We start from the raw sequence: 12,181 nt of genomic DNA, 5'->3' as shown, positions 1-12,181 counted from the left end.
AGGTGTTGTAAAACACACCAGAAATAACTCTAGTACTTTCCTAGCACTGGTAATTATTCTGTGCTTACTTGCTTTTAATTTCACCATTTGTTCACTCTCTGGGAATAATCACAAACACCAGAATTGTACAAGATTTCTATAATTAAGAGTCCTCCCTTCTATATCATGAGTTTAAATATTAATGGAAAACTGTTTCAAAAGCAACTTCTGGTTGTTTGTAAGAAGATCCCCTAGCGACACATGGAGCTGTTATGAATGGTGGGCATAGGAAAAGAATCTAATTAATGGTCTTTGAGGACTTCCCAGAAATTAAATTTTCATAGTGAGTATTGAACTTGGATTTCCCCTTATAGAAAACATTAAAGGAGCTAGTGAACTTAAAATGCAAATAAACTGACATAGAGCTTGAGAGATTAGCACGAGAATTCTGCTGTAATTTAGAAGAAAACAACAATCCAATGTCTTTGTCTTCTCGAAGCAGCAATAAAATTCTGAATCTATTAATATTCTCAGATACTCAGAAACTTTCATGAAAGGTACACCAATCATTAAGTCAAATAGCACCAGTTGTGAACGGAAGCCTAAATAATATGAAAGATGTGGCATAACCAGACCTGATCACGACTCATACATTTATAAGCTCATTCATCCTAAAAAACCCTTGGGTTTAAAATCAAAAATATGGATGGTGAAAACCATCAGTGTGGTTTGGTTTGTTTTGTGGAAGTCTTAAGTCCTTGCTGCTCCATTTCCAGTGAGGGAAATGGTTTGCTCTTACTGAAATTGTGGCTGGAATGAGTTTCCATCCATAATCTCTCAAGACAAATATATATACACACGTTTCTGTATGTGTATGTACATACATCTCTCTATCTATCCATCTACAGGTATGTAAATATTTTTATCTTAATCCCTCAAGCATGCTGTTCAGTCAGCCTGCCCATGCACTCCAGTGCTGTATTTGCAAGACAGGGAACTAAATAATTGAGAGAATATGTCAAAAATTGAATGGCCTATATAAGTCTTGTTTTATGCTAGACTAGATCTGAAAAAATATCTGTTTCATATAAAATATTAAGAGGCAAAATGGCAACAGTGTCCATGTGACTGAATAGCTTGTTTTATTTCAAATACCCAGGAGCAGTATCTTTTTCTCCCACTTCTACCCATTTTCAAAACTGATCCTAAAAATAGGTAGTGTCAGTGTTCAAACTGTTGTACAGTGAAGATATTTTTATATCACTGTTTCGTGCAAGATCATTTTTCTTATTACCTTAACATGAATTTGTATGTGCTTATTTTTACTCAGTTATCAAATGAGAAAAAAAATTAATGATACAATATTCTATTTAAGTGGGCATATATTTCAATTTTTCATGATCAGTGAATGATACTATAAGTAAACAGATCATATATGATTTGCTGCTGTGTCCAACATTTTCAGAATCATAACACTTATCTTAATTTGAGGAGGAAAAATTAGACACTGGATGAAAATTCCTTCACTTTTATTAATAGGTTAAGATTTATAAGTAGTCTGAGGAAAAAATCTGTTGGGCATGTATGCTCCAAATGTTGTGCTTAGAAACCTTTTCTTCCTGAACACTGCGGGATGAGCAGGTGGGTTTGTTCAAGCTATAATTATATTATCTAAAGCTTTTTCTGAAAGAGAGTAACTGACTTCATATCTTCTGATGATTTATCTTAGAGTATTCCTTTGCAATCATAGTCCAAGAGCACAAATGTGTATGCAAGTAGTAACTGTACCTGTGACCACAAATGTAGGATGCAGGGAAATCTTATTTTCCCTTTGTGCTACTGCAGTCTGGCATAATGAGGAAACTCAGAAATATTTCATTATATGCTGTGATGTAAGAACTATTTTTATATCCTAAATGGATTTTAATGGCTTTGGAAAACTAGTGCTCCTTCTCTATCTCTTGTGTACACAAAAATTCTGAACATTGCAGTCTGAGATAGGAATCCTTCTGAATATTTAATGAGATGTGCTACTGACAACTTAAAAAAAAGCAAAAGAGGCTACCCAGGGCTATTTTACCATCTTTCTCCATCCTGTTCAGTATCTCAACTTACACGAGAACTTGTTCTCTAAACTTTTTAGATAGCCTTCCTTGTTTTAAAGTGGGCTGAACATGATTTCAGTGATGTTAGCATTAAATGCATAGTTGGGTTTTTCATGAGATTTTTTATTATTTTGTTTCTGTTTTGGGGTTTTGTTTTGTTTGGGTTTTTTTAATCTTGAAAGGCAAGTTTCACTCCGACAGTAAATTCCATTCTGGTGGTTAAGTGAGGGTGAGTTCTTCCACCATTCAAGACAGAGTTTTTTGGGGTTTTTTGGTTTGGTTGGTGGTTGTTGCTATTTTGGTTGGTTGGGTTTGGGTTTATGGGGTTTTTTGTTGTTTGGGCTTTGTTGGTTTTTTCTTTTTCTTTGGTAATGACGCTTCCATATTTTCTGAAAGTAGTTCTGCTTTGTAGCCTGGATCTCTATCTGTTCATTTTTATTTTCACAGAGTTTCCTTTCTTTCTTTTGCATTTATAAGAAAATAGACCTGAGATACCATCAAAGCTGTTACAGGTCTCCAGGAATATCTCTATTTCAGTCTCAGATGTGATGATATCTAAGAAGCACTGGCTGGGAACCTCCGTTCTCATCAGTATACGCCACCAGGTGAATACTATTTTTTTTCTTTTGGGGGAAAGTTGTTTGTTTGTTTTCCCCCCCCCCTTTTTCACTTCCTGGGTCTTCAACCAAAGTTGATGAAGTGCTGTAAATCCCACTTTGTGTTTCAAAACACTAAGCCAGACAAAAAATTTTAACCAGATGAACCAAACCTGTCACAAAGAAATGAAGGAAATAGGAAAAAAAAAAAAGAAGACACTTGAGAAGTTTTGCACTTTCTTTCCTGATCCTGACATCAGCAACAGAGGTCCTGTTAGAGCACCATCAAGCATTCTCTAAGCTAGAACTCATTCTCTTTTTTAATTAAAAATCTTTGACTCCATATTTTTCCTACAACAATAATTTTCTAATCTATTACCTTTATATTTCCAAAGTTTATGTTCCGAAAAACAAAGTGAAGCATAAATTAGATGCAAACAAAGAAAGCCTGACTGAAAGCCATGTCTGAAAGAAATTAACGTTTCTAGATGTTTAAGGTGACAAACAAGTGCTCCTCAAAAAGCAAGGCAGCAGTACCTGTCTCATGAAAGGTAATGAGACTTAGATGGCATCCTAGACATTTTTACATCTTCTTGGCTGAATCTCCTTCTAAAAAGTTAATAGTGAGGGGATTGTTCCTGTGCTTAGAGCCCCTCTTGAGACAAGCATAACTCTTAACCTTGATTTGAGAAACTCTACTGCAAGAGCAGCCTGCCACAACTCCTGTGTGCTCTGCTCCATTGCAACTGTACCTGACACCATCTATCAGCTAAAATAACATGGGCCACATCAGCTTCAGGTGGGGAGGGGAGGGAGAGGGGAATAGCCATTTGGCATGCAAATTGTAGCCTAGCTTTATTAACCAAGCTCAGCACTGCAGGCTTTTCAAGGGTTATTCAGAGCCAGGTCTGAGCTAGTCACTAAATTGCAGCCCAGAGGAACATTGTCTCCTCTTCCCCGAGCTGGTTGGAGGATTCACTGGAGATCAATCCCCCAGGATAAAGGTATCCTTGTACACTGTCCCTTGACATGTCACCAGTGAGATGCACCCTCTCCTTCCGTGCCATAGGGTTCCAAGCTGCAGGAGGCTCTGTGCATCCCTTTGGTCCCCAACCCACTGTGGGACTGTGTTCGTGTGACAGAGCCATGTACAGTAACGTGCTGTGTCTGTGTTTGATGAATGTTCCAAATCTGGGTCGAACAATATTTGCTCGGGCACGGAGAAAGTCTGGGAATTTGATCTTGGCATGTGCCTGGAGCCAAAAATATAGAGCAGCAAATGGGCATATGAAAGACCTGGCTGAAATTCACCCCTGTTATCCCAAATGTCACTCTGAGACTGTTCTCAGAGACTTTTAGGCTCCCAGTAGACTCAGTTGTGCCAGTGGTATCTGAATGTAATGAGCTGGACCTGTCAGAAGCAAGTCCCAGTCAGCACATTAATTCACTAGCTTTGCAAATGTGATTCTTTGAAAGATCTTTGTAATACAGATTTTGTGATTTAAACTTTGAATTATCACCAACTGCAGTACCTGTCTCACAGTTTGTGTCTCATTAACATACCTTCAACATGCTTAGGAATGTAATTATATTGCTGTTACTGGAGGGGTACTTTCTTTTCACTCAGGAAAACATATTCACAAGTGGGAAACAGTTTCTCATTTCTCAGTGCTTCAGCAGAGTCCCGTCAGTTGTTCTGTAAGATAATGTAACAAAGGCATCCAGAGAACGGGTGTAAACTTACATTTGGTTTGTTCAAGGAACAGATTGCACTTAGGCTGGCCCTCAAACCACAGTTTCAAAGTTTTTCTTTGTACATTCCACTCAAAGGAAATGAAATATGATAGCAGATGCCAAATTCAGCTTTTTAAACCTTACCTACAGTGAATAGTTAATAACTTCCTGATCCATCACTGCTGCGTGTTTCAAGCTTTGCAGGTAACTTCATTTTTGAGACTGAAGTGCCTCTTTCTTTTTTTTTTTTTTTTTATCATTTGTGTTTAGATCAGTATCTGCTGTCTGTGAAATTTGTTTGGATTAAGATTTCATTACTAATTTGAAATGGCCCAGATTCATTTAAGAGATTGTCTTAAAATATCTGTGATAGACTTGGGCAATTTATGATTATATTTCAGAGCCAGCTGCTGACTACAGAGTGAAATCAAAACCACCTCACAATTCACAGTTTTGTTTGGCTTAAGGTTTAAATCCAGTTCACAGAAAGGAAGGGCTGAACTCTCCACCCCCATATTCGCTCATCTCCTTTGCAGTTGTAGAATACTGGAGTGCAATTATTATTAGGAATCTAACTGAAAATGTTGCTTTTCTCCTATACAGGGACCTGTTTTAACTAAAAAGTCCTTCTGTAATTATCGTGGTGGTGCTGTATTTACTCTATTCAAATATGAATGACATCACAAGAAGTTCTCGGAGGAATATGGAATCATGCTACAATCATAAAGAGATCACAGTTTAAAGCAACTAAATGCAGATACATAGAAAAACGAGAACTAAAATTTCTAGGATTTGTTCCAGTGTATGCCCAGATGATCTTTATGCCATCAGTCCTTGTTGAGCAACTTCACAGCGGTTTCACATTCCCAAAGAGCAACCTAAATTTGATTCAATGTATACCACTCTAAAGCAGATTTCATTTAAAAAATGTGTCTAATTTATTCTTTGACTCAAACAAAATGCAGCCTGGGTTGTAGTTTTTGGGTTTTTTTCTTACTAATTAAGAGATAAACCATTATTTTTCCATGATGTATGTAATTTTCACTTTCTAAAAAGACACACTGCATGAGAAATTTCACAAGCTCTAGTAGCATGTTCTTGTGTCTTGCACCAGCACCGTCATGTTCAAAAAGGATGAAAGTTTAAGATGTGCTTTGTCTTCCTTTTATCTTAGAAGAATTTTTATTTGTTAAATCTGAGAGGCAAAATCAAGGTGTCTCTTTTAGATTTTTGACACAGGTTCTTGGCAAGTATCATTGCTATATTTTAGTTAATACAAATAATCAGGATTAGCTAGAGGAAATAAGAAGCAAAAAGGAATGGTTATGCTCTAATTATATTAATAAACACATTATGAGTGAACCCTATACAATTTTAAAAATGTATATTTTTTCTTTGCATTTCAGACCTCTGGAATAAATCTATGGCCAGAGCTCAGCTTGGGTAGTTGCTCTGGATGCTGAAGCTACAGAGGTAAAAAACTGCCTGAAATGTCTTCATGTACCTGCATTGTGGTTATGGAAAGGCATGGAAATTTGTGAAGGAGTGAATTCCCAGCCTTCTGACATTTGCTACATTCCCCTTGTGTGGATCTTGTGTACCTTATCCCAGTATTGTATTAAATTGGGTTGGCTGCAAAATAAAACTTTAGATTTGTTTTCTGTTGTGCGGGGGTTTGAAAATGCACTCAACTTGCTGAGTAGACTGCATTTCATCCAGATTTAACGTCAAGCAGCAATCATTAAATGCTGCTGTGAATGAGATTTATACAGCAATGATAAACTCGCAGTCCCCATCAGACTGAAGGTTCTCAACACACTTGACAAACTCAAACTCTAAAGGCACAAAATAGAAATGAAAACATAAGCTACAAAAAATATCGTACCACGCAGTTATTAGTTATTCAGCATTTAACTGCCTTGCAAGAGTTTTGAAAACCAGCTAATGGTCAGACATTGACTATAGTTTTATCAGAAAATGACTTTTCTATCAAAAGAATATCTAATGTGACAAAGGAAAATCCACCTATTCTCCCCTAGTAATATGAAAATATTAATATTATTTAATGAAAACAGAAATTAATGGGATCACTGGAATACTTTAAAAGGAATAAACCAAGCTCCACCCATGTGACGGCCATCAAACATTGGTGGACATACCAATGTCTTATTTGTCTATGCTGTTTTAGACTCTATTTATGAATGAGGAATTGCCCTTAATTTTAAGCTCCAGTTCTCCTGTTTCAGCCCCCTGTTAGTGTGCCTTCTCTCTGAGCCAACCACTCCATCTAAACTGATCACTTTTGTCTCTCTGCAACTAGAACGGCCCAATGTGCTGATGGATTTCTTCCTTCTCTGGTTCACCTGTGCACATTCAGTACTCCAAAAACCATTCAAGTTCCTCCCTTCTACAGTAGCAAGATGAGCAGGGTTTGCCTGAAGTTCTGGGGTGGTTTGATTCAAAAATTCATTTGGGCATGAAGGTTTACTTAGCCAGCAATGAACTGAAATGTGGCTGGAGCCCCTGTTCGTGTTCTAAAACTGAGAAAAAATGATACAGAATTTGAAAAGAAATATTTCGAGGAAAAAAAAATTACTCTCTTAGGATGAGATATTGCTAATTAGAAGAGGTGCAAGTAAATTATTAAAAATATTGTAAAAGAGTCAAAGAAAGTCAAACATTTTTTGCAAATTGGCAAGTCTAGCTCAGGTTCGCTTGATTCTGGGTTATTTTCACACGGCACTGACTACATTTGGAAGCTTCCAAAATTAATAGGGATTTTTAAATAATGCAACACACTAAATCCTAAATTTGGGTCTGTCATTTCACATTTGTTTTAGTTACACAATGAAATCTGTGGGCTGCAAAAGAAGATCATGCAGTGCCCTGGATGTAGGCAGCTCTCCTGCTGGCTGGGCAAGAATGGGATAAACACGGCATTGCTGCTGCTGCCTGCCTGCCTCCTGTGGCCGTGACTTCTGCCCCTCCAGAAAGATTGGGTGCCACTTCTGCCCCTGGGGGATGCTACAGAGCCACAGGAGCCACAGATATATCCCAACTCCCATGTTCAGTCTCTAAATGAGAATAACTAATCTGCCGCACAGATGCACCAGGGAGGAGATAAAATATATTACATCTTCTAAATAATTGCTCGCAAGTTTGTTCAGAAATGGAGAATCACCCAAATCCTGAGCTCTTAAGAACCTGCTGCCAGTGAGGTAAAACTGCCTACCTGCAAGATACACTCTGGTGTGTGCAACAGAAACAAAGGGCAAACTAAGTGTGTCTTATCAAGAACTTCCACAGAAGTGATGAACTTAAAATAAGGAAAGACATCTAAGTGATTTTCAGATTTTTAAATAAGGCTAGACTATCCCCTAAATTTCTTTCAAAAATGATTGTTCAAGGGGTGCCAGTTAATAAAGCCTGATCCTGAGGGAAAGGATTTCAATCCATTTGTTGTTCCCTTATTTCACACAAACATTCTCTTAATCAACCATTCAGGCTTTCTTTGGCCCTTAATCCTTAAACAATGAAATGGTCTTCATTGGTCTTTGCCAGCTTCCTGAAAATGGCTCTTTTTTAATTAAAGAAAACAACAGAGAGCTCTCAAAAAAACCTTAGCCCACCATTGTTACTAACAACAATGGTACATACCCCTTTATTAATTTGGCTGAAATAAGCCTATAAACAATGCAAATGAGGTGTTTAGGGGATTGTCTCTCTTTGTGAGCTTTCATTTGCCCTTCTGGGCACCGCAGCCTTGCTGAAGGATCTGCAATTCAGCTGTTGATGAGAGCAGCTGCCCTCAGTAAATGGTTCAAGTTCTGCAAAGTGGCTCATAACCTCCTCCTCAAGGAATGGAAGGATCTGGTAAAGGCACAAGGGGCATCAGCTTGTAAGGCCATCCACGAAACCTTCCTTCAAATGTCTGAGTGGGGCAAAGGTGTGAGAAGTGAAGGGATACGTGGACAGGGATGTGGTGCTGTCGAGAGCCCAGACACAGCTTCAGCATTGGGTATCCTACAGCCCAAATTCAAGAGGTTGCCCCAGTGGGATAGAAGGGCCTCTCTCCACCCAAAGGCTGGATGGTTCCATGTCACAGGACTTCCACTGGGATTGCTTGGTGATCAGTCGAGAAAAGAAAATAAAGAAGCCCTCGTTTTCCACATTAGTGTGAAAAGCAGTGAGCTGTGACAGAACACATACCAACCAGACACGAACAGTGTCTGTGCCTGTCACTGCTGTGTCACCTAGGCATTTTCATTCTTTCTGAGGCTTCATTATTTAAATCTTAAAATGCCCCTCTGAAATTCAGCAGAGCTATTCCTGCTTTCAATAATACATTGGCAATACTGCTTTCCTCCCTTCTTCAGACCTCTTTGAAATCAAGCACTGCAGTCCACTGACATGCTGACAGTTTTGCATGAATTAGTGAAAAAGAAGTTGGAAGTGGCTGACCAAGATTTATTTATTACTATTAAGCTGACCATGTACCCATGTTGCACTTCTGAAAAGAAAAGTAAGAGAAGAAGGAACTGAAAGTATTTGAAACGTATGGTTTAGGATTTATTCTGTTCTTCAATCTACAGTATGTAATTTTAAGAAGCAAGGCTTCTGGTTTGAGGTGAAAATTCTTGCTCTAAATTGTAAGCAAGATTACTTTTCTGGTATTGCTTAATATGCTGAGAGGAAGTGAAAATGGATGTTTCCAATACTGGGAAAAACATAACTCCAAAGTTGGTCACTTAAGAGATAAGGGCTAACTATTATTTAGTCCCTTTTGTTTAAAAAGAAAAATATTAATCATCATGGCAGCAAAGTACAGACACAAAACATTAACATTGCTGCTGAATATTTTATTACATACTCTTTCTGATAACAATCTAAAATGCAAAATCTATGTGATCCAAGCACAGAAGTGACACCTAATCTTTCTGAAGCAATGCCCTGCACTCTGGAATGTGTTGAGTTGGAAATACGAGTCCTATGAGTCTTGTACTCGCTTCATTTGCATGCACTCTTATTTCACAGCCGTATTTCCTTTAACACCTCAGCCTTCCCCGTATATTCCCCGTGTTTGGCTCTGCCCTGTCTGTGGCAATAACCCCAGGCAAAGAGCACAGCAAGAAGGCTGCCAGCAGCAGAGGGCTGGCACTGACCTGCCAAGGGCTTGCATGGCACATGCCAGCTCAAACACGGGCACTTCCTCTTGCTGCTTTCCTGCGTCTTGAGGCCAGCCAACCAAAGATGGAATTTCTCCATTCCTGGAACATCTGGTGTAGGCTCTCAATGCTCATAATTATCCTCCCAGTCCCAGCCCTCTGCAGGTGCAGGGAAGTGCAGGGCAGGTTCTTTGAGAACACAGCTCTGTGGTGGATAAGTTCATCTATAAATCTTAGCGAAACACATGCCATAGGATTTAACATGCGTTTATATTTTTATAATTTTTGCTGAGAAAGCAATACCAGTTGGAATAATGTTACATTATAAGGTTATGAAACCTGGGGCAAAATCTCCAGCTCTTAGTAAATGTAGGGCTTTCTATTGCAATAAAAATCTTCATGCCAGCATCTCAAGCTGCTGTATCACGTATGCCTTTACAATCTACTCCTACACCACTCAGTCAATTTTTACTGTTTCCCTCAACACAGGCTTTCACTTCTCAGGTGTTTGTCTTCACCTGCTACTCCTCCCTCACCAGTCAACCCCTTGCTGTCCTCATCTCACATGGTAAGTCCAGGAAAACCTTCCTGTGTGTGCCCTGGCAGTCAGTTGCTGCTGTAGTGCACACTGGCTCTCAGACAGGCTCTGATCTGTGAATGTCGTGTGAGCCATGACCTGTTCCTCGTTTGGCTCAGCATGGCTTGCCTGGACAGATGGTGGGTAATGGCACGCACTGCCTACTTGTCTTTCTGTGCCTTTCTCCATATGGTTCTTGTATTAGACCTGGAAACAAATTGGAGGGGTTGTTGTAACTAGGAAATTAATTTCATTAAGCTCAACAAAGTTGCTGTTAAAAATTCTTGTGTTCTCGTACTGGAGTGAATTGTTGTGTGAGTCAGTTCAGATTGAGGGGGGAATATGCAGTTCCCTTGATTTTATTGGGGTCAAACCCACCTGTACTGTGCCTAAAGCTTACTCTGTGGTGTGTGTCTGTAAGCCATTTCAGCATACGAGTGTGTTCCTCATTTTCCCAAGAAAATCATCTCATGACAGGTGTGACATCATGCAGCATTAATATCTGTACATGTACACTGCATAAGATCTGTAAATGTTCTGATGCTGCACAGGATTACACAGTCTTGGAAATGGATAATGTCACTTGCTCCTTTTGGTGCTGGTAGGGGAGATAGTATTGAAGCAACCTGATATTAAAATGGATGGTTTTAGATGATAGATTTAGTTATATCCTCTTTGTGCTTAAAAGGAACTGATTAAAAATGTCAAGATTTCAGGATCTAGGATAACATCTCAAAAGGAGTCTGTAAAGGTTCACGAGTCTAACTGTCATTGTAAGCTTTAGCTTCCACTGAGACTTAATGTCAAAGGCCAGCATTATTTTACAGATATTTTTGATATATTTCTTTCTCAGTTAGTCACTTGGAACCAAATCCCCAAGAGGGAGCTACAACATGAGGGAATTTCTGTTTTGTGAGGTAGAGCATGGCAGTCCAGGCTGCTGAAGGCAATGTAACATGGATTTAGGACTCAACTGCATGGCTAATGCAGTCTGATCCAGAAACGGGCTGGTGGAATTCCTGAAGAGCCACAATCAGTTCCTGCCGAGAGCTTCTGCTTCCCAGCACACGGGGCAAGAATGTATATTGTGGCTTCTAGCCATGTGAAGGTTTGGGTGTACAGCTCATAGAGGTATGGAATCTGGCAACCATGAAAAGTAGGGATATTCATGACGGAGACACCTGTCCCTGCTCCAGTGGTTACTTTACGTATTTTAAATATTTTTTTTAATCTTATTTGCAACATTTACATTACAAGTCTTATATAAACCAGCCTCTGGAACAGGGGCTGGGATCCAGGTGTCTCTGCCCCTCAGTGAATGTTTCTACCACAAGGCTGTGGTATCATACTCATTGCTTCTCCCTTTTTACCACAGGTATTTTTTATTTATTTATACAAAATGAAACAGATTCATCATCAAGGTTTGCAAGACTAACAAAATATTTCATGGACAGGAATTTAAAGCACTGTTGAAGAATGAGAGGAATTTGCTACCCAGTGTTCCATACTTTGTGACTGGGGGTTTTGGGGAGCTCCTCCATGTGCTCACCACATGCCTCTGGGATAGAGTTTCTCAGGAGATACAGGTGGAGAAACTGTGCTTGAGAATCCTGCCAGGCATTAATTAGACATGGAGAATTCAGCTCTGCTGACACTGCAAGGCTCCTGGACAAGACCAGAAGTGAAACTTCAGCACCTGACTTAACACTGGAAGCAGAGGGCTGTAGAGGTAGCTGAAGAATTTTTGGACGCAGGCACATCAAGGTAAACAATCTTTGAAAACCCCACTAAGTATTTATTTGTATCTTTAGATTCTTACTTAACTACAATAATTTGATTCCAAGTCAATTTAAGAACTTGTGTTTCTTGAATATTAAGACTTTGCATTACTTTTTTTTTTCACCCTGTCCTGGGTTGCAGTGTATTCCATTACCATCCTCATGAGCTGTTGAAATCAGGTGGGGCAGTGTTTCCTTGCCTCCTCCCCCCAGACTATCTTTCTGTTAATGGCCCATCATTGTCCTG

The 12,181-nt window shown here is 39.2% G+C and overlaps 1 long non-coding RNA gene across 1 annotated transcript; it reads left to right on the top strand.

Moving 5' to 3' along the window:
- The first annotated feature begins 2,550 nt into the window (after positions 1–2,550).
- On the top strand, positions 2,551–10,140 carry LOC109145244. Its single transcript, XR_002273467.2, has 3 exons — positions 2,551–2,689; positions 5,821–5,887; positions 10,069–10,140. It is a non-coding gene; the product is annotated as an uncharacterized LOC109145244 (long non-coding RNA).
- The last annotated feature ends 2,041 nt before the right edge of the window (positions 10,141–12,181 follow it).

Source organism: Corvus cornix, chromosome 1A (genome assembly GCF_000738735.6).
Source record: "Corvus cornix cornix isolate S_Up_H32 chromosome 1A, ASM73873v5, whole genome shotgun sequence".
Classification (NCBI taxonomy): domain Eukaryota; kingdom Metazoa; phylum Chordata; class Aves; order Passeriformes; family Corvidae; genus Corvus; species Corvus cornix.
Note: the sequence above shows the minus strand (reverse complement) of the source record. Positions and strands in the feature narration are given on the sequence as shown.